This window comes from Mauremys mutica, unplaced genomic scaffold (assembly GCF_020497125.1).
Source record: "Mauremys mutica isolate MM-2020 ecotype Southern unplaced genomic scaffold, ASM2049712v1 Super-Scaffold_100089, whole genome shotgun sequence".
Classification (NCBI taxonomy): Eukaryota; Metazoa; Chordata; order Testudines; family Geoemydidae; genus Mauremys; species Mauremys mutica.
In genome coordinates, this window is record NW_025423261.1 from 926,069 (window position 1) to 948,743 (window position 22,675).

Below are 22,675 nucleotides of genomic sequence, written 5' to 3' on the forward strand. Positions count from 1 at the left end.
AGTGCCCCAAGGGTCGGTGCTGGGGCCAGTTTTGTTCAATATCTTCATTAACGATCTGGAGGATGGTGTGGACTGCACCCTCAGCAAGTTTGCAGATGACACTAAACTGGGAGGAGTGGTTGATACGCTGGAGGGTAGGGATAGGATACAGAGGGACCTAGACAAATTAGAGGATTGGGCCAAAAGAAACCTGATGAGGTTCAACAAGGACAAGTGCAGAGTCCTGCACTTAGGACGGCAGAATCCCATGCACTGCTACAGACTAGGGACCGAATGGCTGGGCAGCAGTTCTGCAGAAAGGGACGTAGGGATTACGGTGGACGAAAAGCTGAATATGAGTCAGCAGTGTGCCCTTGTTGCCAAGAAGGCTAATGGCATTTTGAGTTGTATAAGTAGGGTTTCCAGCAGATCAAGGGATGTGATCATTCCCCTCTACTCAGCACTGGTGAGGCCTCATTTGGAGTACTGTGTCCAGTTTTGGGCCCCACACTACAAGAAGGATGTGGATAAATTGGAGAGAGTCCAGCGGAGGGCAACAAAAATGATTAGGGGGCTGGAGCACATGACTTATGAGGAGAGGCTGAGGGAACTGGGATTGTTTAGCCTGCAGAAGAGAAGAATGAGGGGGGATTTGATAGCTGCTTTCAACTACCTGAAAGGGGGTTCCAAGGAGGATGGATCTAGAATGTTCTCAGTGGTAGAAGATGACAGAACAAGGAGTAATGGTCTCAAGTTGCAGAGGGGGAGATTTAGGTTGGACATTAGGAAAAACTTTTTCACTAGTAGGGTGGTGAAGAACTGGAATGGGTTACCTAGGGAGGTGGTGGAATCTCCTTCCTTAGTGGTCTTTAAGGTCAGGCTTGACAAAGCCCTGGCTGGGATGATTTAGTTGGGTTTGGTCCTGCTTTGAGCAGGGGGTTGGACTAGATGACCTCCTGAGGTCCCTTCCAACCCTGAGATTCTATGATTTCTATGAAATTGCCCCTCTTGCCCGCCCTGTTTCCATTGACCACCCCAGGGAACTGCTTGCTGTGCTGGTGCCTGGAACCAGCCCTGCCATGGAAACACTGGGAAGATGGGGGAATCAGGAAAATACCAGGGATTTGTTTATGTTGTAAGTGAAGAATAACTGAAGCAGTTTTGGTTTAAAGTCATTTTACCCTCACTGGGAATTGAACCCTGGCCATAGCAGTGAAAGTGCCAAATCCCAACCACTAGACCACCAGGGAGGTGATGAGGCTGTTTTTCTTCTCACTTATGTTACACTTTCTTAGGCTACTTTCTATCCACTTTCTGAAGCTGCTCCATTGTCCATTCCCTGAGGGGCTAAGAGCAGAAAGTGCAGGAATCCCTATACTAAGGGTCACAACCTCAGCCCAACCCAAGCCACTGAAACAAACTTAAATGATGCTTCCTCCAACAGGATCACAGAGCAACACAAAGAAAACCCATGAGGAACAATCCTCCTCTGCCTTCATTTACCCCATTGCAACCCTCTCAGCAGCCAACTCTTGCGGGAAGGACACTGAGCTGATACGAGCCCTGACACAGAGACCAAGGGAGCGGTGTTGCTCCCCCTCGCTGTGAGCTGATCACATTCTGACTCTGGAGAAGGAGGGAAAGGCCATGGCCCCATGATGGGGCCAGTATGTACCACAACATGGTTCTTCTATGTGGGATGACTCTGAACATTGACTGATCTCCACTCCCTTGGATTTGAAGAGATGTTTAGTTGTGCACTTACGAACCTATAAGGCTGAAGCAATTTTATGAATGGTGACACCATGATTGAAGGGTTATTTAATGTTGTAGAAATTGTTAAAAACACTTAGCTTAAACTGGAACTGCCTGTTATTAAAGGCTGGTTTTACCATGTCAGTTCCACAAGCTCTGCTAGAAATTTCCTGCCTCATTGGGAACTGGAGGGAATCGTCCCCTGCTGCCCTTGGCTCCAGGCTGGTTTTTCTGGGGAGGGGACGTGGAATTGATTTGTTTGCTGTTGAGAAGGGAGCCGGGCCAGTTCTCAGGGAACGAGAACTCCCAGCATCTGCCCAGCACAGCCCAGGCTGCTGCCCTGTCCCAGCCTCTGTTCCCCTGGGGGCCCTGCGTGTTTGACTCTAGAGCAGGCCGGGAGCAGCAGCTGAGGCAGAGGACAGCCTGGGCCGGGCAGATAAGAAGGAGTTTAGCAAACAAAAAAGGTAAAATGGCAGTGGAGTATTACCTTGGACTCGACGGCATTTCTCCATTGGTCTGTCTGCTTGGGGGCAGGGACAATAACACGTCCTGCTGCATTCGTTATTTCAAAGGGCGGTTTAGGATTTTCAGTCTCACACACGGTGCACAAAGCAGGACTCAACCTTTGCCGTAAACTAAACGAGCTGCCCACAGATTCTGGCAGCCACAATGAGCATTTGGGTGAGAGCTCAGACCTGCCCCTGTCCCAGAGGGAGACAGGGGTCATCTGTGTGGGGACTGGACCACTGACCTACCCGCTCCTAACTCCCAAACGTTCAGTAACTCTGTTATCAGTGCCTGTGAGTGTTATTTAAACCATAAGAAAAACCACACTGGGCTAGACCAAAGGCCCATCTAGCTCTGAACCTTGTCTTCTGACAGTAGCCAAGAGCAGGTGCCCCAAAAACCAGTCAACAAAGCACCACTGGGAGTTCAACTGAGGATCTCCTGTTTATGAAACAGGCTTTAGCCAGCTAAGCCATGGTGCCTGTGGGTAGCAAGAACACACTGTCTGCCCACACCTGACTCCCTACCATCGCCACCAGGGCCTAACAAGCTTTGCTTGTGTTTGGATTCTGCAAAGCAGAGGAGCAGGTGAGGTTTTCCTTGCAAGCTGTGTGTGAGTGAATATTTGGCCAGGTCTGCACTACAAAGTTGTTTCAGCAGAATTATATTGCTCAGGTGTGTGAAAAACACACAATGCTCTCTCGGTCAGCAGCTTGTGGCCGGTGTACACAGTGCAATGCCACGTCTGGTGACAAAACTGCCCTGTTTTGCTGACAAAATAAAACAACTTCAATGAGAGGGCTAGAGCTTTTTGCAGCAAACTTAAAGTAACAGAGTAAACACTGCTGTTCATTATATCACCATAACTGGCCTTCCCCAGTATCCCACAATGCCTGCTGTGAACTCGCCTGCCCTGCATTCCTGCTACAGAGCCATGGGCCCCTCCCCTTTCATCGCTCTGGGAAGTTCTGACAGCTGAGCCTGCTGCTCTGCTCCGGCAGCCAGGAGCAAATCATCGCCGTGGATGCTGCTCTCTCCCACATTGTGAACACAGAGCAGGGTGGTGGGAGTTTCCTGACAGTGTAGGGGGGCCACTGGCATCCAAACTGTGACACGCCCATGATACCCCTTCCCTCGAGGAGGTTCTTACCTTCTAAACAGGGATGTCTGTTTTCTAGTAAAATCACTAAAGGGAAGGAGAAAACTCGAAAGAGGTTCCTCCTGGCGCTCACGTGCCTGAACCCGAATACTCTCTCAGTCCTCAAAGAGAGACCTGGAGAAGGAGACTTGCTGAAGCAAAGCCACAGGGGTCTCTGAGGTTTCCCTGGCCCCTCGCCCCTGTCCTGCCTGGCTGATGTCAGCATCTCTCTGTGAGGTCACCACCTCCCCACCACCTTTGACCAATAGTCTGAGGTCCTGAAAAAAGGCCTTTGTGATGTCACTGCCACACCCCTCCCTTGCTGTGCTAATGTCCTGCCCCTGGCCAGGCACTTTGGAGGTTTGAGCTACTCCCTGTGGATCACCCCACTCAAGGAGCATTCGTTCTAGGAAGCAAGCCGGGTAGACAGGAAAACATCAGATGCTGCTCCCAATGCTACACTCAGTTTTTCAGAAATTAGTTGACTTTATGGCCAGAAGAGACCATTAGAGCATCTAATCTGACCCACTGCATATCACAGGCCTCCTGTATGACACAATAGCTACTTTTGGGCAAACACATTCCAGAAAGGCATCTAGTCTTCATTAAATGATATCAAGAGATGGAGAATCCACCACTTTCCCTAGAAGACATTTTTCTCCAGCCCTCAGAACATTTGGTGGCTCTTTGCTATTGAACGAGCTCAACCTGTTTAGCTTATCAAAAGAAGATTGAAAGGTGATTTCACTGAAGTGTTGAAGGGCCTTAATGGACAGAAAATATTGGGTATTAAAGGGCTCTTTAATCGAGCAGAGAAAGGCATAACAAGACCCAATGGCTGGAAGGTGAAAAGAGATAAATTCATATTACAACTAAGGCACAAACATTCAACAGCGAGGCTGCTTCACGACAGGAACAAGCTAGCAAGGAAAGTGGTGGATTCTAATTCTAATTCCTTATGAATATTCTGTGTGTTTGTGTCTGCAGGGGAGGAACATGCCATCTGCCCAGAGGACTTTATTCCTCCAGCCTGCAAGGACAGAGGGGATGTCAACGAGTTGCTCCTTCACTCCCCCACAAAGAAAGGCCCTTCTTAGGAAAGGCAAAATCCTGGAGAGAAAGAGTAACACTGAACAATACTCCAGAGAGACAGATTTTTATAACCACAGTGAGAAGTTTTTCATCTCACCAGGGTCTTGAACCCTGGATCCTCAGATTAAAAGTCTGATGTTCTACCAACTGAGCTAGCCAGGCTCACATATGGAAAGTACAAGTTGGTGCACAGGTGAAGCTAGTCAAGAAAAAGCGAGATGGCCACAATAGGGGAAACCTGCTGCCCTCTCTCTCTTGCCAGCCCTGGCCTGGCTGGGTATTAGTGCTGGTTAAAAAGATGGGAAAATATCGGCATCTACCAGCCATTCATAGCTGTACAAGACTCAGGCACAATACACAGGTGCCCATCTGTAAGTGCCGAATGGTTGGATTGGCTAACGCAGTCTGCAGACGTCCAGGGCACTCTGGGATATACAGCCAAGTGTCCATCACCATCATCATTTCAAAGGGATAATGATAATGGTAGCAAGGTTCACAACTGACTCAGCAGTTGCATACAAAGGTGCACGTTTGGCAGTTACGTTGGCTCAGGTTGGCCACCCCGGTCTAGATGTAGAAGTTACAACATTTAAACTTGAAAGAGGGGCCAATTTCCCCATCATTTCCCACCTTTACATCCAAACACGATGAAGGTAGCAGATAGAGCCAGAGCAGGTTGTCTATGGGACCAAGTATATGCAGAGTATCCTCGACAGAGGTTTGTTCAACCTGTTCTTAAAAACCTCTGAGGACAGAGACACCACAGACGCCTTTGGGAGCCTATTCCAGAGCTTAACTGCACTCAGAGTCTGACATTGGTGAAGTAGGAGGCTGAGAAAAACAACACTGGCTGTCAGAAAAAAACAACCCTCCCTAGTGCTTTAAGCAGTAGGTTCTGGTGTTTTAACAGCCATGGCCTGGGTTCAATTCCCCCTAAAAACCAGAAGATTTCAATGAAAATCTCCATTCATTTTGCATTTGAAATGGAAAGGAAAAGAGGGCTTCTTCTCCTTATCAACAAGGCAAAGAATGGCTTTTTTCTCAGTAAATATTTTTAAAAGGTGCTGACTCGACCTGAAGATCTCATTTCATTTGTATTTACAATGCAATGATTCTCTCTAGGATAGACAGAAATTCTTCAGCTAGACTCAGATTCCACGAGAATACGAGAAGCGATTGTGTCTAACACCTGCCTTTTTTTGGACAACAGTGATGTCCAGGTTTTCCATGGACATTTCCCTTCCAGCACCTCAGGCCCCATCCAACAATACAAGAAACTGAAATGCACAGAAAGTTTCTCACCATAGGATTCAGTGACCAGGCCGGGGGGAAAGTTTTGCCATTTGAAGATGTTTGAATTCCCTCCAACTTCTCTCCTACAAATGCTGAATAGTTGGTGGTGTAATGTTACAGGAGAGGTTGAAATTAGGCTATTTCGTCAGATAGAAGACAGTGATTGTGTCAGGAGTGGGATGTGAATGGAGCCTAGAGCCACAAATGACAGTGTTAGAGGGCTTATTCCGTCACCCTCTTACTTCCCTGGTCCTTCTCGCATGACCAGAGAGCAGCAATACCCGAAGTCCAAAGGTGCAAACAATTTGATGTTTATTGGGGTGAACGTCCAGCAAGCAGGATTCCAGTTTCCTTCCTTAGTGTCCCCTTCCCAGCTCTGACACCACAGAGCCTTGCCTGTGTCCCTGTTTCTGTTCCCATCCCCTGTTCCCATTTCCCCCTGTAGCAAAACATGATCCCAATTCCCCCATCCCCAGTCCCTGTTCCCATTTCCCCCCCGCCTTCCTCACTGACTGCAGACTATATAGTAAAACCTGAGTTCTGCTTAGCTATGCCTTAACCAATCATTTTACTGAAATGTAACTAACCAATCCTAATATACTGTAACGTGATTATCTAACCAATTATATTCCACCACCTTCATTGGTTTACACCCAACAAAATTAATTATACAGCAGACAGAAACAATCACAGAACCAGACAGAGACCATGCAAATAAACATACAAAACAATACAGAAGGGAGGATTTCACAACTACATCTATACAGACATAAGGGTTTTCCAGCTGTGTCTATTGATAAGTGAGTTCTTGCCAGACAGGATGCTACCAAACTAAGTTTCCCTTTCTCTGGAGGTGATGGAATATCAGGGCAGGATTGTATTCCTCACAGCCCAATAGCACCTTATTTCAATGTGACTAGTTGGGAATGTGTGAATGTGACCATACACTTCCCACCTTATGGCTTCCTTTGCTGCTTAGCCGAAGAACCAGGCCTCAGACTGTCACAGTAAGAGAAGGCCATTACACAGACAGACAGTGATTTTTTATTCTGTCTTTTATACCTTTATAACTAGCTAAGTGATAAAAATACACCTAAATTCTTAAAGTACAGGCCTGAATATCTGTATCCTAACAGTCCTCGAGGTCAGGCAGCCTCTGGGTAAGGGGGTGGGGACTCAGATCCTTCCCCTGGCCAATTCCACCACTGTCGTGTATAAACCAGGGAAGTTCCCCACAAGAGCCAGACCAGATGCCCCCTGTACACTTGTGCTCTGTACTCATTGCTTCTCTCTCTCCCTTCCCCCTCTCTCTGCTGCTCCCCCTCTGGGCTTTCTCAGCACCTGGTCCCACAGCACTTCCTGGCAGCCAGAGACTGTGCTGTCTACAAATGCGGCCTCTCTCCTGATTGCTAAGGAAAGGAACCTTTCCAGGAAATGGCCACAGCTTCTGGGAATCCCTGTGTGGCTGTGAACAGAGTTTGGCTCCTGGCACACAAGGCAACTTTAAAGCTGAGCACCCAGACAGGGGCTTGAACCCTGGACCCTCAAATCAAGAACCTGATGCTCTACCAACTGAGCTACCTGGGCTTGTTAGGAAACATCTTCACCATTCACCCCAAGAGTGAGCAGGCAGGCAAACGAGAGGCAAAAAAAGTCCCAGGAACCCCTCCTCTTTTTCTGCACAGCCACTGCCTGTCAGCAGGATTCCTCCTCAGGGAGACTAAATCTCTGTGCCTAGACAGCCGGTCCATCCGCTGCACGTCAATCCCCCATGCCTGAGCCTCCCTGCCAAAGCCCTGCACCTGGCCCCATACAATTAAGTCTCACGTCTCGCTGGGAACTCGACTTCTTGTGCCCAGAGTGTCTCGGCCCCCCTCAGCAGATGACCTGAGAAACACAGTGTCCGGCTTTTCCAGAGAAGAGCTTAGACCCCCTCATCATGTGGCCTAAAGGATAAGGCATCTCCCTGTTGATCAGATGATTCAGGATTTGAGTCCCCTCATGGTTGTGCTCACTTTGTGCTGCAAGTCCTGCTCCCTTCAGGGCTGGAACATCTTCTTGGCCGCTCAGGCCAATGCTCTGGCTTCAGCTAGAGCCCCAGGAAGGAGTTGGGGGTTGGGCGTCACAAAGGCTGGGGCATGAGCCCCACAGGCTTCCAGTCTTGCCTTTGCCCTTCCTGACTTGCCAAAGAAACTGGGCGGCTCCACTGCCAAAGTAAGCACCTGGAATGGGAACCATCAGAGGCCCAGCCCCGCTTTCCTACCTTCTTCTGATGTTGGCCACAGAGCATCAGCAGCTGCCCTGCAGGGGTTTGGCATGGTAGGGAGCAGGCTGGCCCCGTGTCTCTGTGGCTGTCTGCTGGCCACACATAGGCATGGTCCTCCCCTCCTCTTGCCCTCCCCTCAATTGCTTTTAAGCCTTCCCTTGGAGCTGTCAGCACCAGCTGCCTCTGCTCAAGGTGCTGGGCTCCCACTTGCCCAGCCCTGCTTCCTTCAAGCACAGTGGCAAGTGCCAGACTTGTGGGCACCAGGTGAAGCCATGAGAATCCCAACCCTAAGACACCAGTACTCAGCTCTAGAGCCCTGACCCACCACAGCCAGAAGGGAAAGACTTGTTCTCCTACAACTGGAGACAGGAAAGTTGAGCACTGTGAGCTCCAGGGTTTCACCACAAAGCAACACAAGGTCCCACTGAGATTTGAACTCAGATTGCAGGATTCAGAGTCCTGAGTGCTGCCCGTTACACCATGGGACCAGCCCCTGCTGCTTTTTCTGCACATTGGTGACCCTCACGGGACTGGCTCATGTAAGGGACTGTTGGCCCCTTACTAAAACTTAGTGGGGGTTTTGGTTGGCTAGTTCCCAGTCCCAATAGAAGGGGGAAGGGCCAATGGGAAATCAGGACCCAGGGACTGACAGTCCCCTGGGCAATGGGGAGAGGCCAAAGCTCCAAGTTAGCCGCACTGACAGGCCAGGCAGTGTAATGAGGGAGTCACCAGGCCAGGGGGTCCCATCCTCCGTGGGAGCTGGAACTGCCTGGGCCAGAGTGGGACGGAGCTAAGGAGAGAGCAGGAGCCCGAGAAGAGCCGGGGAGCAGAGCTGCACTGGTGTAGTGCCAGAAACTGCTCCCTGTAGGACTTTGCTACCTGCAGCAGTTACTGAGACCTGAGGTTGTTCTTATTTGCTGACTTGTCCTAATTGGCTCAAACTTGACAGTGGTTTCTCTAGCAAAGGCCAGTCCCTGGCCCCTTGGTCCAGACATCCTCATTCACACCAGGCTGGGGTGACCAGATGTCAAAGATGAAATATTGGGACACGGAGGGCGGAGCAAAAAAAAAAAAGCCAGAGGCTCCCCCCACACCGCCAGGTGGCAGTGGCACAGCCCCGTCTCCACCCAAGCCTCCGTGCTGCGCTCCTGGCCATGGCCATGGCCTGTGTGCAAACCTGGGAGGGAGGAGGATGCCGCGTGCTTGGGGATGAGGCAGGGCCAGGGCGAGGATTTGGGGAGGGATCCAATGGGGCAGTGAGGGGGTGGGGCTGGGGGCAGGACCAGGGTGGGGATTTGGGGAGGGATCCAATGGGGGAAAGAGGGGGTGGAGTTGGGGGGGCGAGTGTCCCTCCAGGCTCTGCCTGTGTGCCGGAGCAGAGGGCAAAATTGTTTGTTTGTCCAGTGTCCCGACCAAACATTGGTCAGGACGTGGGACAAACAGGGAAATATCGGGACAATCCCGATAAAATCGGGACGTCTGGTCACCCTACATCAGGCTTCAAGTTGAGAATCATTTCCCCTTCCCGCTCTGTGGGAAGGGAGACTGTTAAACTCGCTCTCTGTGCGACTGCACATGGCTAAGCAAAGAGAACAAACCCCCAATACCCCCTGTGCTTTGGGAGCCAGGTTTGCGGTGGGAATTCTGTAGTTCAGATGACTTCACGCCTGGGCATTGTGATTCTTTACCAGTTTCTCTGGCATTGGGCAATTTTGTGCTAACAGCTGTGATGGCCGAGTGGTTAAGGTGTTGGAGTCGAAATCCAGTAGGCGGGTTTGAATCCTGCTCACAGCGAAGCCTGTGTTTTAGCAGGTGTCTCACTGGGGCAATACCTCTGTACAACCCCCGAGACACTCTCAATTCTCTCCCCACCCCAAGTAAATCCTGTTCTGCTCCTTTCATAGAGATCCCTGGGACACCACCTCACACTGTGTCCCTGAGGGGTCGGGCAAACTCTCAGCATCTGAAGCCTCTGCCACTCACCTGGTGCCCCATAGATCAGCCATAGCCCTGGTTCTTCTCCTCTCTCTAGAGTGTGACAGGAGCCAAGTCAGCGACTCCATGGGAGCTACAGGGCTGCAGAACCAACAGAGGAAAAATAGGTGCTCAGCGCCCACTGGCAGCCAGCTCCCCCCGCCCCGCCACTACAGGCCTTGCTGACAAGCTCCTCCTCTTCCCCTTCAGTGACTTCCACTTGCCAGTGATCAGCTGTTCAGTGGGGTGCAGGAGGCGCTGGGCAGGGAGGGGGAGGAGCAGGGACTGGAGGAGGTGGGGGAGGGAGAGGAATGGGGCAGGAAGGTGCAAGCTGGGAAGAGATGGGACAGAGGTGGGGGCTTGGGGGAAGGGGTGGGGTGGGGGCAGGGCCTGGGGAGGAAAGGGGGGATTTGTCACAGACCCCTCTAGGGCCGCCCCTGAAGGGAAGCACCGACTATCACAGTGACAATAAAACTGACCAGCATTGCGGGGGAGGCTGAGGGAGATCCGCACTCACCAGCAGGGCCGTCCTTAGGATTTATGGTGCCCTAGGTGAGATTATTAAACTGGTGCCCCTGTGCCTGTTCTGCTCTTAGCAACACAAACATAAGCATACAGTATTGGAAAACTTGCCACATTCACGTTATTAAAACCAGTTTAACTTAATGAAGCACACTGTAATGCTGATGCACTAGCACTAAAGAAGTATCACTATAGAAAAAATTCTGATTTGACAGAATGATGCAAATAATATAATTTTTTTAATTTGTCAAAATTTTATTGGAAATTTCTATGAAGAGGTATTGAAAGAAAGATTTGTTTTTAATTAAAAGCAATCTTTCTGGCTTTTTTGGCTGCAAAATCAGTTTAATAAGCTGGGTTTCCAAACAGTGGGAAAATATAACCCTAGTTTTACTGCTAGGTAAAGCACAAAGTGACCAAAATGAAGTCAGCACAGAATCATCTCATCTAGATTAAGGTAGCACAGAAATGTTACAGAAGTCCTATTGTGCCTTATTTTTGTTTGGAAAGACATTAGCAATAGCAGCACATTCACATGATAAAATACATGATAAATCACTGCCTCTAAAGTTCCATCAAAAACTGACATTTTCACAGTTCTAGCATGATCTGCTGTACAGATTCTTCACAAGGAAGTGTCCCTGGCCTTTTTAACTCATATTAACTATGTATTTACTTTATGAAAGTTGGAGAAAACATTGTGAAAACGTAAAACCTTGGCTGCCCAACTTCTGGGCTGGCAAAAGCTATACTGACTCACAGGAAAAAAAAAAAGCAGGAGAATCTTAGTACAACATATGGTCAGTCTATACCAGGGGTAGGCAACCTTTCAGAAGTGGTGTGCCAAGTTCACTGTAATTTAAGGTTTCTCATGCCAATAATACATTTTAACGTTTGTAGAAGGTCTCTCTCTATGTGTATATTATATAAATAAACTATTGTTATTATCTGAGGTCCTACTCAGGCCACTGCCAGCTGAGTAAATGGAACCCCAGACCGGCAGCGGGCTGAGCGGGACTGGTGGCTGGAACCCTAGACAAGGATCCCAGGCCCTGCTCAGCCCACTGCTGGTCTGGGGTTCTGACCACCAACTCCTGCCAGCCAGGATCCCGGCCGCCAACCCCCCTCAGCCCACTACCAGCCTGGGGTTCTGCTCACCCAGGCTGGCAGGAGGCAGAGTGGGGCCGGCGGCTGGGCTCCTGACTGGCAAGGGGCCAGCAGCCGGAACCCCGGAGTAGCAGCAGGCTGAGTGCTGCCGGCACCCCAGACTGGCAGCAGACTGAGCCACTCAGCTCCCCACCGGCCCTGCTCAGCCCGCCACCAGCCCACTCAGCCCGCTGCCGGCTGAGTGAATGGAACCCCAGGCTGACAGCAGGTTGAGTGGTTCAGCGGCCTGCTCAGCCCGCTGCCAGCCTGGGGTTCCTTGGGGGTCCCCAGGCCAGCAGCGGGTGCTGAGTGGGGCCAGCGGCCGGTATCCCAGCTGGCAATAGGGCAGCAGCCGGAACCCCAGAGCAGTGATGGGCTGAGCCGCTCAGCCTGCCGCTGCGTACCATCAAAAATTAGCTCACCTACCACCTTTGGCACGTGTGCCGTAGGTTGCCGACCCCTGCTCTATACACTAGTAAGGAGATGAGCATATTACAGTTGTTGGAGGGCTCTTATCAGGAGTAACAGGCTATAGGAAAGTCAGTCAACATTTTTTGTTTCTCTGATGAAAACTGGTCCACTCCCTGCCTCAAACCAAACCTGTCACTAATAATTGTCAACAACTTAATTTTCTGTTTTTGGCTAAGATATTGATTTAAAAAAATATATTGAAATTGGATTCAAGATTGTTAGCAAGCATTTTTGGCAAACAAAGTTGTTAAATGACAATCTAAATGGCAACACAGTACTGCTTTCATGCTTGGCTCACCCCCCAGCCTGCTGGTCCAACAGCTGCAGTAGACCCCAAAATCCACCTCTTGGGGTGCAGAGTGGCAACAGCAGCAGCAAACCCTCATGTCCGATCACATGCCAATGGGCACCACCGCCAGCCCAACGGACCATGGTGAAGTTAGCACAGCATCTGATCTCAGGGACGGGTCACCCATGGAGCCACAGCAGCTCATCCTGCCCTGTGCAGCTCCCCCCGGATGAGATGAATCGCTGCCAGCCCGGGGGAGACGCGCTCCCCAGCTAGGGTGACCAGATCCAGATGTCCTCATTTTAAACAGCCAGTCCTGATATTTGGGGCTTTGTCTTATATAGGCACCAATTGCCCCCACCTAGAGTGACCAGACAGCAAGTGTGAAAAATCAGGACAGGGGGTGGGGAGTAAAAGGAGCCTATATAAGAAAAAGACCCCAAAATTGGGCCTGGTCCTATAAAATAGGGATATATGCTCACCCTACCCCAACCCCCTGTCCTGATTTTTCACACATCTGGCTATATGGCTATCCCCAGCCCAGCCCTGTGTGACATTCTAATTCTGGCTCACTGCCGAGGAAGTGAGTTACTTTCACTTTCATTCCTCAGCAGGCAGGGAGCCAGCCTCCTCCCCCCACCTACCCCCCAGCACCTCACCCAACCCAGCCCTGACGGAGGGGAGGGAGGAGAGAGAGAGGGATCCTCCTGGGGAGGAGGGAGAAAGGAGGGGGTGCTCCATGGGGCGGCGGGGAGAAGAATGGATGTTATGGGGGACAACAAAGGATACTGGTTCCAGAGCCGCAGAGCCTGCCTCACCTCACCTCAGCCAGAAGGAAAGAGTCACACTCACAGGTGAGCTCCTTCCCCAACCCCAACCCCCTCCCCCTCCCCTTCCCAGAGACCCCAGCAGCCAATCCCCTCCCTGAGACTGTGCTGCATTCGTCTCTCTCTAGGACCCAGCAGCCTGTTTTTACATGCTCCACTACTTCCCATCTGTCTGGCCTGGGCTCCCGGCAGAGCGGTGCCCCCAGACCTAGTGGTGCCCTAGGCGGCTGCCTATTCTGCCTATGCCTAAGGACGGCCCTGCGGCCGCTCGTGGAGGGAGGTAGAAATGGATGTTTGTTGGTGTCTTGCAGGTGCTGCTGATGTCCTTTCTGCTGTCCCTGGTGTGGAAAAACAGAGGCAGAGGCGGTTTTGAATCTCTTCAAATTGTTGTTAGTGCTGCAGTTGCTCACCCTAAGCTTATGCCGTTAGATCTCTTTCACGGTGTATTTTAGTCCTGAGGTAAAAGGTGTGTTGTTAGGGAGTGAGGTAGCAAACGTTAGTTGCAGAGGTGGTGCATGTGCCACAGAAGTCGTGTGCCGCCCCCGCTCCCGTCCAAGAGTCCAGTATTTCCATAAACCCACCCACTGACCTGTGACTAACAATCTCGCTCTGCTAACTCTTCCAGCAAACCAGGCCAAAGAAAGTGTATGCAAGCGCTGTACCACAGCCCCGTTGCTCCTTTCGGTTCCTTCCCACAGAACTTTCGCTCCATACCAGTCCAGTTCCTTGCTGTTGCTTGTCTATCCACTGCATGCATGTGCTATACCGTACCCTGAGCTGATGCCCGGCTTTTGTGCTCAATACAGCCTTGCCCCTCCGTGTCTCTGTGGCGCAATGGGTCAGCGCGTTCGGCTGTTAACCGAAAGGATGGTGGTTCGAGCCCGCCCAGGGACGACGCTAAGCCTGTGCTGCTTCCTTGCTTCCCCGAGGCCTGTGGGGGAGCCTCAAAGGTCCCATTTTGCTGCCTCTTGGCCTCAGTGCTTTCAGCTGGTGGTCCAAAGAGCGGGCTGGATGCCATTCAGAAACCCATCTGCCAGCAGCCGTGCCGGAGGCTCAGGCTTAATCCTCAAGGCCGAGCACAAAAACTTTCAGCCGGGAACATTTCGCTCCCTTCCCGCCTCCGCCCAAGCGGCAAGGGAGAAGTGGAGGAGACACGCCGGCTCAAAGACGCCTCCCTCCCACTTCCCTGTACGCTGTGCAAAGCTCTTGGCCTGCCTCATGCCTCGTCAGGAAAGCACGGCCATGCGGCCCAAGCCTGAGTCACGTCCGCAGCCTGGCCCGCCCCGGCTGACGGCCGCGCAGAGCCACGCGAGTCAATGGCAGGTCGAGTCCGGAACCTCGGCTCTTTCCCCTGACAGCCACACACACAGCGCTGCCTAGCGCCCCCAGAGCCTCCCTCGTGTTCTCCCGCAGCAGCCGCCTGCCGGGGTGGTGGGAAAAGGGGACCAGGAAGCACTGCAGCCTCATTCCAGGACAGGAGGCCCTCACCACGCCTAGGCCTGCCTCTTGCCTTCAGCCCAGGCAGCCAGAGGTGCCGGGGAGCTCCCTGGCAGGCCGCTTCGCCTCAGCCACCTCTTGCCTCATGGCCTAGGCTCTTGGTGCTCTGCTGGTCACCAGCTCGCTTGAAGGCCCAGAGGGAAAAGAAGCAAGCGCACGCGTAGCAGAGGATGGTTTCGATCCATCGACCTCTGGGTTATGGGCCCAGCACGCTCCCGCTGCGCCACTCTGCTGCTTCTTCACACCCTCCCCCTGCCACCTAGCCGCCACTATCCGGATTAGTGCCTTACGCGCTCTCGTGCTGGCAGGCAGATGCACAGGCTGCTAGGCAGCTGCCCTGGTCACAGGATTTTACAGCTTCTACAGGGTAAAAGGGATCTATTTGGGGTTTGGACCCCATTGGGAGCTGGGTAGCTGAGTGCCGGAGATGGGAGCACTTCTTAAACAGTTTTCAGTTAAGCTTTCAAGCTTGTGGGGGACGAGGTTCAGCCTTGGATCCGTGTCTGCAGCAGGCAAGCGTGTCTGGCTCAATCACCCCCCCCCCCCCGCCGCTGTATTAGCAGACTAAAACCCGGAGCAAACGCACACGCCTTGCAAAGGAACAGGAGCCGGGATCTCGAACAAAAGTCAACTTTTTATTAAGATGACGTTCAAAGAAAAAAAAAGTGTACAGTACAGAGTTTCGGCATAGAAGTTTCTGGTGCTCAGGGAACAACGTACAGCTTACCCAAGGGATGCAAAATTCAGTTTAAGATCGGGTGGCATAAGGAATACATAATCTACAACAGCCCTGACGGGGGGGTAAAAGGTTAACGTACAGATACTGAGTTAGGAGGGTATGTTGTCCATATGAGGGCTACGTTCGGGTGTGGAATATAACGAGCGGTTACGACGATGAGGATGGATTGACCCGCATTTGGTGAGTTTTAACGTTCGGTGTTTTGGAATCTTTGCCACAATCTAGTTGAAGCAGGGTCAGTATGAAGTCTGCCCTGCCATCTGTTGGTGATGTGTTGTCAAGGCCTTTTGGGGCTGATGTCATTTGCATGGTTACACCCACCCCGGATTGCATGATGGGAGTGCTTGTCCAAACGGTCATTTCAGCTGCTGCGATATCCCCAGTCTCTTTGTTATTGGGGCAGGAGTAATCCAGTGTATTTTCCTGTTGATTTTGGATCAAGGACAGAGTAACTGTACCTGGCATTTGAGGCCTGAGAGCGTCACCCTCTCCTGAAAAGTACTCACCATTTAGGGGTATGGGTTCCTAACGGCCGCTCGTGGAGGGAGGTAGAAATGGATGTTTGTTGGTGTCTTGCAGGTGCTGTTGATGTCCTTTCTGCTGTCCCTGGTGTGGAAAAACAGAGGCAGAGGCAGTTTTGAATCTCTTCAAATTGTTGTTAGTGCTGAAGTTGCTCACCCTAAGCTTATGCCGTTAGATCTCTTTCACGGTGTATTTTAGTCCTGAGGTAAAAGGTGTGTTGTTAGGGAGTGAGGTAGCAAACGTTAGTTGCAGAGGTGGTGCATGTGCCACAGAAGTCGTGTGCCGCCCCTGCTCCTGTCCAAGAGTCCAGTATTTCCATAAACCCACCTACTGACCTGTGACTAACAATCTCGTTCTGCTAACTCTTCCAGCAAAACTTTTCTACCATGTTCTTATACAGAAGTATATTTCTACCAACTTTAGCTTTTAAGTACCATCAAAGACAACCTGTTTAAGTATAACTAAAATTCCTGCTTCTGCATTGAAGATTTTCAGTGTATGCTATAACACATTATTTAAAAAAGAATAATAATTAAGTCTATTTTTAAACTAAAGAGAAGAAAACCATAAAATATGTGTTTAGAGATTGCTAAAGAATCCCATGGTGCAAAACACAAATATTGATTTTCAATCTCTTTTAACTTGCTATTGTTTGGAACCCATGTGTCTTGTCTAAAGATTTTTATGTTGGTTTGGGTGAGTTCTGAAATCAAGAACTGCTAAGTACCGTTCTACTGTTCTTGATTCATGTCACCAGGATTACTACACTTAATTACTCTTGCCCTAATAAGAAAGAGTTTGGAGATCCCACAGCAGCCAAAATCACCCTTTGGACAAGCAACCCCATCATGCAATGCAGGGTGGGTGTGACCATGCACATCAGCAACTAAATGCCTTTGCATCACATCACCAACAGATGGCAGGGTAGAGTTCATTCTGACCCTGCTTACACCCTCCCCCCCAGCCAAGAATTGGTGGTCCTGATACATCACACTCCCTGTTATACCAACTCATTGGTATTGAATGCTGAAGTTATGGCTAGCAAAAGTAGCCACCCATCTCTGCCCTGTAGCATCCAGCTTAGCCCTTGTTAACACAGAAGTCAGTGGATTGTTCTCTGTCCATAGCTGAAACTGAGTACCGGACAAGTAGTCTGGAAATTTCTCAGTGATGGCCCATTTCAAGGCCAAGAACTGCAGCTGGTGGATGGGATAGCGAGTTTCGCTATCAGACAGTCCTCAGCTGGCAAAGGCCACAGATTTACATTTACCTTCCACTTCCTGGTAGGCGAGTGCTTCCAGACCCTCCAAACTGGCATCAGCATGCATGATAAACCGTTCGTTTGGGTCAGCAAGGACTAGGACTGGCACATGAATCAGGCAAATAATGATTTCCCGTAAAGCCCTGTCACATCTCTCATCCCGCCATGTCCCCAATGGAGAGGAGAGGAGCCCCTCCCCTGTCCCAGGCCAGGCACACCAGATCTGTGCGGGGAGGTGTCTATGGCCCAGCCCAGGCGTGCTGGAGCTGCTGGGGAGAGAAGTTCCTTCCTCAGCCCGAGCCCACCAGAGTTGATGTTGCAGTGGGGGAGAGGTATCTCTCATCTGGTTTTTAGATGCTCTGATGAGAGGGAGCAGGAGAAAGATTTTTCTTCTCCTTGCATTTCAAACCCTTCACACACACACCCCCAACCACTTTCTGCTCTAGCCTGATCTCTCTCTCTCATGTCTCCAGGGCCATCATTAGCCATAGGCAGCTGCCTAGGGCACCACTAGGTCTGGGGGCACTGCTCTGCTGGGAATCTGGACAGACGGGAAGCAGTGGAGCATGTAAGAGCAGGGCTGCTGAGTCCTAGAGAGAGCCGAATGCAGCACAGTCTGAGGGAGGGGATTGGCTGCTGGGGTCTCTGGGAAAGGGAGGGGGTAGGGGTTGGGGAAGGAGCTCACCTGTGAGTGTGACTCTTTCCCCCCGGCTGAGGTGAGGTGAGGCAGGCTCTGCAGCTCTGGAACCAGTGTCCTTTGTTGTCCCCCATAACATCCATTCTTCTCCCCCCCTGCCCCATGGAGCACCCCCTCCTTTCTCCCTCCTCCCCAGGAGCATCCCTCTCTCTCTCCTCCCTCCCCTCCGTCAGGGCTGGGTTGGGTGAGGTGCTGGGGGGTAGGTGGGGGGGAGGCTGGCTGGCTGCCTGCTGTGGAATGACAGTGAAAGTAACTCACTTCCTGGGCAGTGAGCCAGGATTGGAATGTCACACGGGGCTGGGATGGGGTTAGCCAGATGTGTGAAAAATCAGGACAGGGGGTTGGGGTAGGGTGAGCAGATATCCCTATTTTATAGGACCAGGCCCAATTTTGGGGTCTTTTTCTTATATAGGCTCCTTTTACCCCCCACCCCCACCCCCTGTCCTGATTTTTCACACTTGCTGTCTGGTCACTCTGGGTGGGGGTAATTGGTGCCTATATAAGACAAAGCCCCAAATATCGGGACTGGCCCTATAAAATCAGGGCATCTGGATCTGGTCACCCTAGCTGGGGAGCGCCTCTCCCCCGGGCTGGCAGCTGCCACCGATCCATCTCATCCGGGGGGGAGCTGCAAAGGCAGGATGAGCTGCTGTGGCTCCATGGGTGACCTGTCCCTGAGATCAGATGCTGGGCTAACTTCACCATGGTCCGTAAGGCTGGTGGTGGTGCCCATTGGCGTGTGATTGGACCTGAGGGTTTGCTGCTGCTGCTGTTGCTATTCTGCACCCCAAGAGGTGGATTTTGGGGTCTACTGCAGCTGTTGGACCAGCAGGCTGGGGGGTGAGCCAAGCATGAAAGCAGTACTGTGTTGCCATTTAGATTGTCATTTAACAACTTTGTTTGCCAAAAATTCTTGCTAACAATCCTGAATCCAATTTCAATATATTTTTTTAAAATCAATATCTTAGCCAAAAACAGAAAATTAAGTTGTTGACAATTATTAGTGACAGGTTTGGTTTGAGGCAGGGAGTGGGCCAGTTCTCATCAGAGAAACAAAAAATGTTGACTGACTTTCCCATAGCCTGTTACTCCTGATAAGAGCCCTCCAACAACTGTAATATGCTCATCTCTTTACTAATGTATAAAGCAGGGGTCGGCAACCTACGGCACACGTCCCAAAGGTGGAAGGTGAGCTAATTTTTGATGGTACGCAGCGGCAGGCTGAGCGTCTCAGCCCATCACTGCTCTGGGGTTCCGGCTGCTGCCGTATTGCCAGCTGGGATACCGGCCGCTGGCCCCACTCAGCACCCGCTGCTGGCCTGGGGACCCCCAAGGAACCCCAGGCTGGCAGCGGGCTGAGCAGGCCGGCTGAACCACTCAACCTGCTGTCAGCCTGGGGTTCCATTCACTCAGCCGGCAGCGGGCTGAGTGGGCTGGTGGCGGGCTGAGCAGGGCCGGTGGGGAGCTGAGTGGCTCAGTCTGCTGCCAGTCTGGGGTGCCGGCAGCACTCAGCCTGCTGCTACTCCGGGGTTCCGGCTGCTGGCCCCTTGCCAGTCAGGAGCCCAGCCGCCGGCCCCACTCTGCCTCCTGCCAGCCTGGGTGAGCAGAATCCCAGGCTGGTAGCGGGCTGAGGGGGGTTGGCGGCCGGGATCCTGGCTGGCAGGAGTTGGTGGTCAGAACCCCAGACCAGCAGTGGGCTGAGCAGGGCCTGGGATCCTTGTCTAGGGTTCCAGCCACCAGTCCCGCTCAGCCCGCTGCCGGTCTGGGGTTCCATTTACTCAGCTGGCAGTGGCCTGAGTAGGACCTCAGATAATAACAATAGTTTATTTATATAATATACACATAGAGAGAGACCTTCTACAAACGTTAAAATGTATTATTGGCATGAGAAACCTTAAATTACAGTGAACTTGGCACACCACTTCTGAAAGGTTGCCTACCCCTGGTATAGACTGACCATATGTTGTACTAAGATTCTCCTGCTTTTTTTTTTTCCTGTGAGTCAGTATAGCTTTTGCCAGCCCAGAAGTTGGGCAGCCAAGGTTTTACGTTTTCACAATGTTTTCTCCAACTTTCATAAAGTAAATACATAGTTAATATGAGTTAAAAAGGCCAGGGACACTTCCTTGTGAAGAATCTGTACAGCAGATCATGCTAGAGCTGTGAAAATGTCAGTTTTTGATGGAACTTTAGAGGCAGTGATTTATCATGTATTTTATCATGTGAATGTGCTGCTACTGCTAATGTCTTTCCAAACAAAAATAAGGTACAATAGGACTTCTGTAACATTTCTGTGCTACCTTAATCTAGATGAGATGATTCTGTGCTGACTTCATTTTGGTCACTTTGTGCTTTACCTAGCAGTAAAACTAGGGTTATATTTTCCCACTGTTTGGAAACCCAGCTTATTAAACTAATTTTGCAGCCAAAAAAGCCAGAAAGATTGCTTTTAATAAAAAACAAACCTTTGTTTCAATACCTCTTCATAGAAATTTCCAATAAAATTTTGACAAATTAAAAAAATTATATTATTTGCATCATTCTGTCAAATCAGAATTTTTTCTATAGTGCTACTTCTTTAGTGCTAGTGCATCAGCATTACAGTGTGCTTAATTAAGTTAAACTGGTTTTAATAACTTGAATGTGGCAAGTTTTCCAATACTGTATGCTTATATTTGTGTTGCTAAGAGCAGATCAGGCACAGGGGCACCAGTTTAATAATCTTGCCTAGGGCACCAAAAATCCTAAGGACGGCCCTGAGCGGCCGTTAGGAACCCATACCCCTAAATGGTGAGTACTTTTCAGGAGAGGGTGACGCTCTCAGGCCTCAAATGCCAGGTACAGTTACTCTGTCCTTGATCCAAAATCAACAGGAAAATACACTGGATTACTCCTGCCCCAATAACAAAGAGACTGGGGATATCGCAGCAGCTGAAATGACCGTTTGGACAAGCACTCCCATCATGCAATCCGGGGTGGGTGTAACCATGCAAATGACATCAGCCCCAAAAGGCCTTGACAACACATCACCAACAGATGGCAGGGCAGACTTCATACTGACCCTGCTTCAACTAGATTGTGGCAAAGATTCCAAAACACCGAACGTTAAAACTCACCAAACGCGGGTCAATCCATCCTCATCGTCGTAACCGCTCGTTATATTCCACACCCGAACGTAGCCCTCATATGGACAACATACCCTCCTAACTCAGTATCTGTACGTTAACCTTTTACCCCCCAGTCAGGGCTGTTGTAGATTATGTATTCCTTATGCCACCCGATCTTAAACTGAATTTTGCATCCCTTGTGTAAGCTGTACGTTGTTCCCTGAGCACCAGAAACTTCTATGCCGAAACTCTGTACTGTACACTTTTTTTTTCTTTGAACGTCATCTTAATAAAAAGTTGACTTTTGTTCGAGATCCCGGCTCCTGTTCCTTTGCAAGGCGTGTGCGTTTGCTCCGGGTTTTAGTCTGCTAATACAGCGGGGGGGGGGGGGCGATTGAGCCAGACGCGCTTGCCTGCTGCAGACACGGATCCAAGGCTGAACCTCATCCCCCACAAGCTTGAAAGCTTAACTGAAAACTGTTTAAGAAGTGCTCCCATCTCCGGCACTCAGCTACCCAGCTCCCAATGGGGTCCAAACCCCAAATAGATCCCTTTTACCCTGTAGAAGCTGTAAAATCCTGTGACCAGGGCAGCTGCCTAGCAGCCTGCGCATCTGCCTGCCAGCACGAGAGCGCGTAAGGCACTAATCCGGATAGTGACGGCTAGGTGGCAGGGGGAGGGTATGATGAAGCAGCAGAGTGGCGCAGCGGGAGCGTGCTGGGCCCATAACCCAGAGGTCGATGGATCGAAACCATCCTCTGCTACGCGTGCGCTTGTTTCTTTTCCCTCTGGGCCTTCAAGCGAGCTGGTGACCAGCAGAGCACCAAGAGCCTAGGCCATGAGGCAAGAGGTGGCTGAGGCGAAGCGGCCTGCCAGGGAGCTCCCCGGCACCTCTGGCTGCCTGGGCTGAAGGCAAGAGGCAGGCCTAGGCGTGGTGAGGGCCTCCTGTCCTGGAATGAGGCTGCAGTGCTTCCTGGTCCCCTTTTCCCACCACCCCGGCAGGCGGCTGCTGCGGGAGAACACGAGGGAGGCTCTGGGGGCGCTAGGCAGCACTGTGTGTGTGGCTGTCAGGGGAAAGAGCCGAGGCTCCGGACTCGACCTGCCATTGACTCGCGTGGCTCTGCGCGGCCGTCAGCCGGGGCGGGCCAGGCTGCGGACGTGACTCAGGCTTGGGCCGCATGGCCGTGCTTTCCTGACGAGGCATGAGGCAGGCCAAGAGCTTTGCACAGCGTACAGGGAAGTGGGAGGGAGGCGTCTTTGAGCCGGCGTGTCTCCTCCGCTTCTCCCTTGCCGCTTGGGCGGAGGCGGGAAGGGAGCGAAATGTTCCCGGCTGAAAGTTTTTGTGCTCGGCCTTGAGGATTAAGCCTGAGCCTCCGGCACGGCTGCTGGCAGATGGGTTTCTGAATGGCATCCAGCCCGCTCTTTGGACCACCAGCTGAGGGTTTTTTGCCCCACTTTCCCCCCCCCCCGGGTGTCCCTGCCTAAAAGTGGCGGCCACCAGAGCCCAAGCAGTAGCCCCACCCTTTCCACTTGAGGCCACGCCCCTGCACCACCCCCTCCCCAAGGCCCCGCTCCTACACTGCCTCATACCCC

The 22,675-nt window shown here is 51.3% G+C and overlaps 6 non-coding genes across 6 annotated transcripts; 3 read left to right on the plus strand and 3 right to left on the minus strand.

Moving 5' to 3' along the window:
• Nucleotides 1–7,278: 7,278 nt before the first annotated feature.
• Nucleotides 7,279–7,351, minus strand: TRNAK-CUU. Its single transcript has one exon. It is a non-coding gene; the product is annotated as a tRNA-Lys (tRNA).
• A 1,095-nt stretch (nucleotides 7,352–8,446) lies between these two features.
• On the minus strand, nucleotides 8,447–8,518 carry TRNAQ-CUG. Its single transcript has one exon. It is a non-coding gene; the product is annotated as a tRNA-Gln (tRNA).
• A 1,235-nt stretch (nucleotides 8,519–9,753) lies between these two features.
• Nucleotides 9,754–9,824, plus strand: TRNAS-CGA. The gene has a single exon. It is a non-coding gene; the product is annotated as a tRNA-Ser (tRNA).
• Nucleotides 9,825–14,079: 4,255 nt separating this feature from the next.
• On the plus strand, nucleotides 14,080–14,153 carry TRNAN-GUU. Its single transcript has one exon. It is a non-coding gene; the product is annotated as a tRNA-Asn (tRNA).
• Nucleotides 14,154–14,917: 764 nt separating this feature from the next.
• On the minus strand, nucleotides 14,918–14,989 carry TRNAM-CAU. The gene has a single exon. It is a non-coding gene; the product is annotated as a tRNA-Met (tRNA).
• Nucleotides 14,990–21,774: 6,785 nt separating this feature from the next.
• On the plus strand, nucleotides 21,775–21,846 carry TRNAM-CAU. The gene has a single exon. It is a non-coding gene; the product is annotated as a tRNA-Met (tRNA).
• The last annotated feature ends 829 nt before the right edge of the window (nucleotides 21,847–22,675 follow it).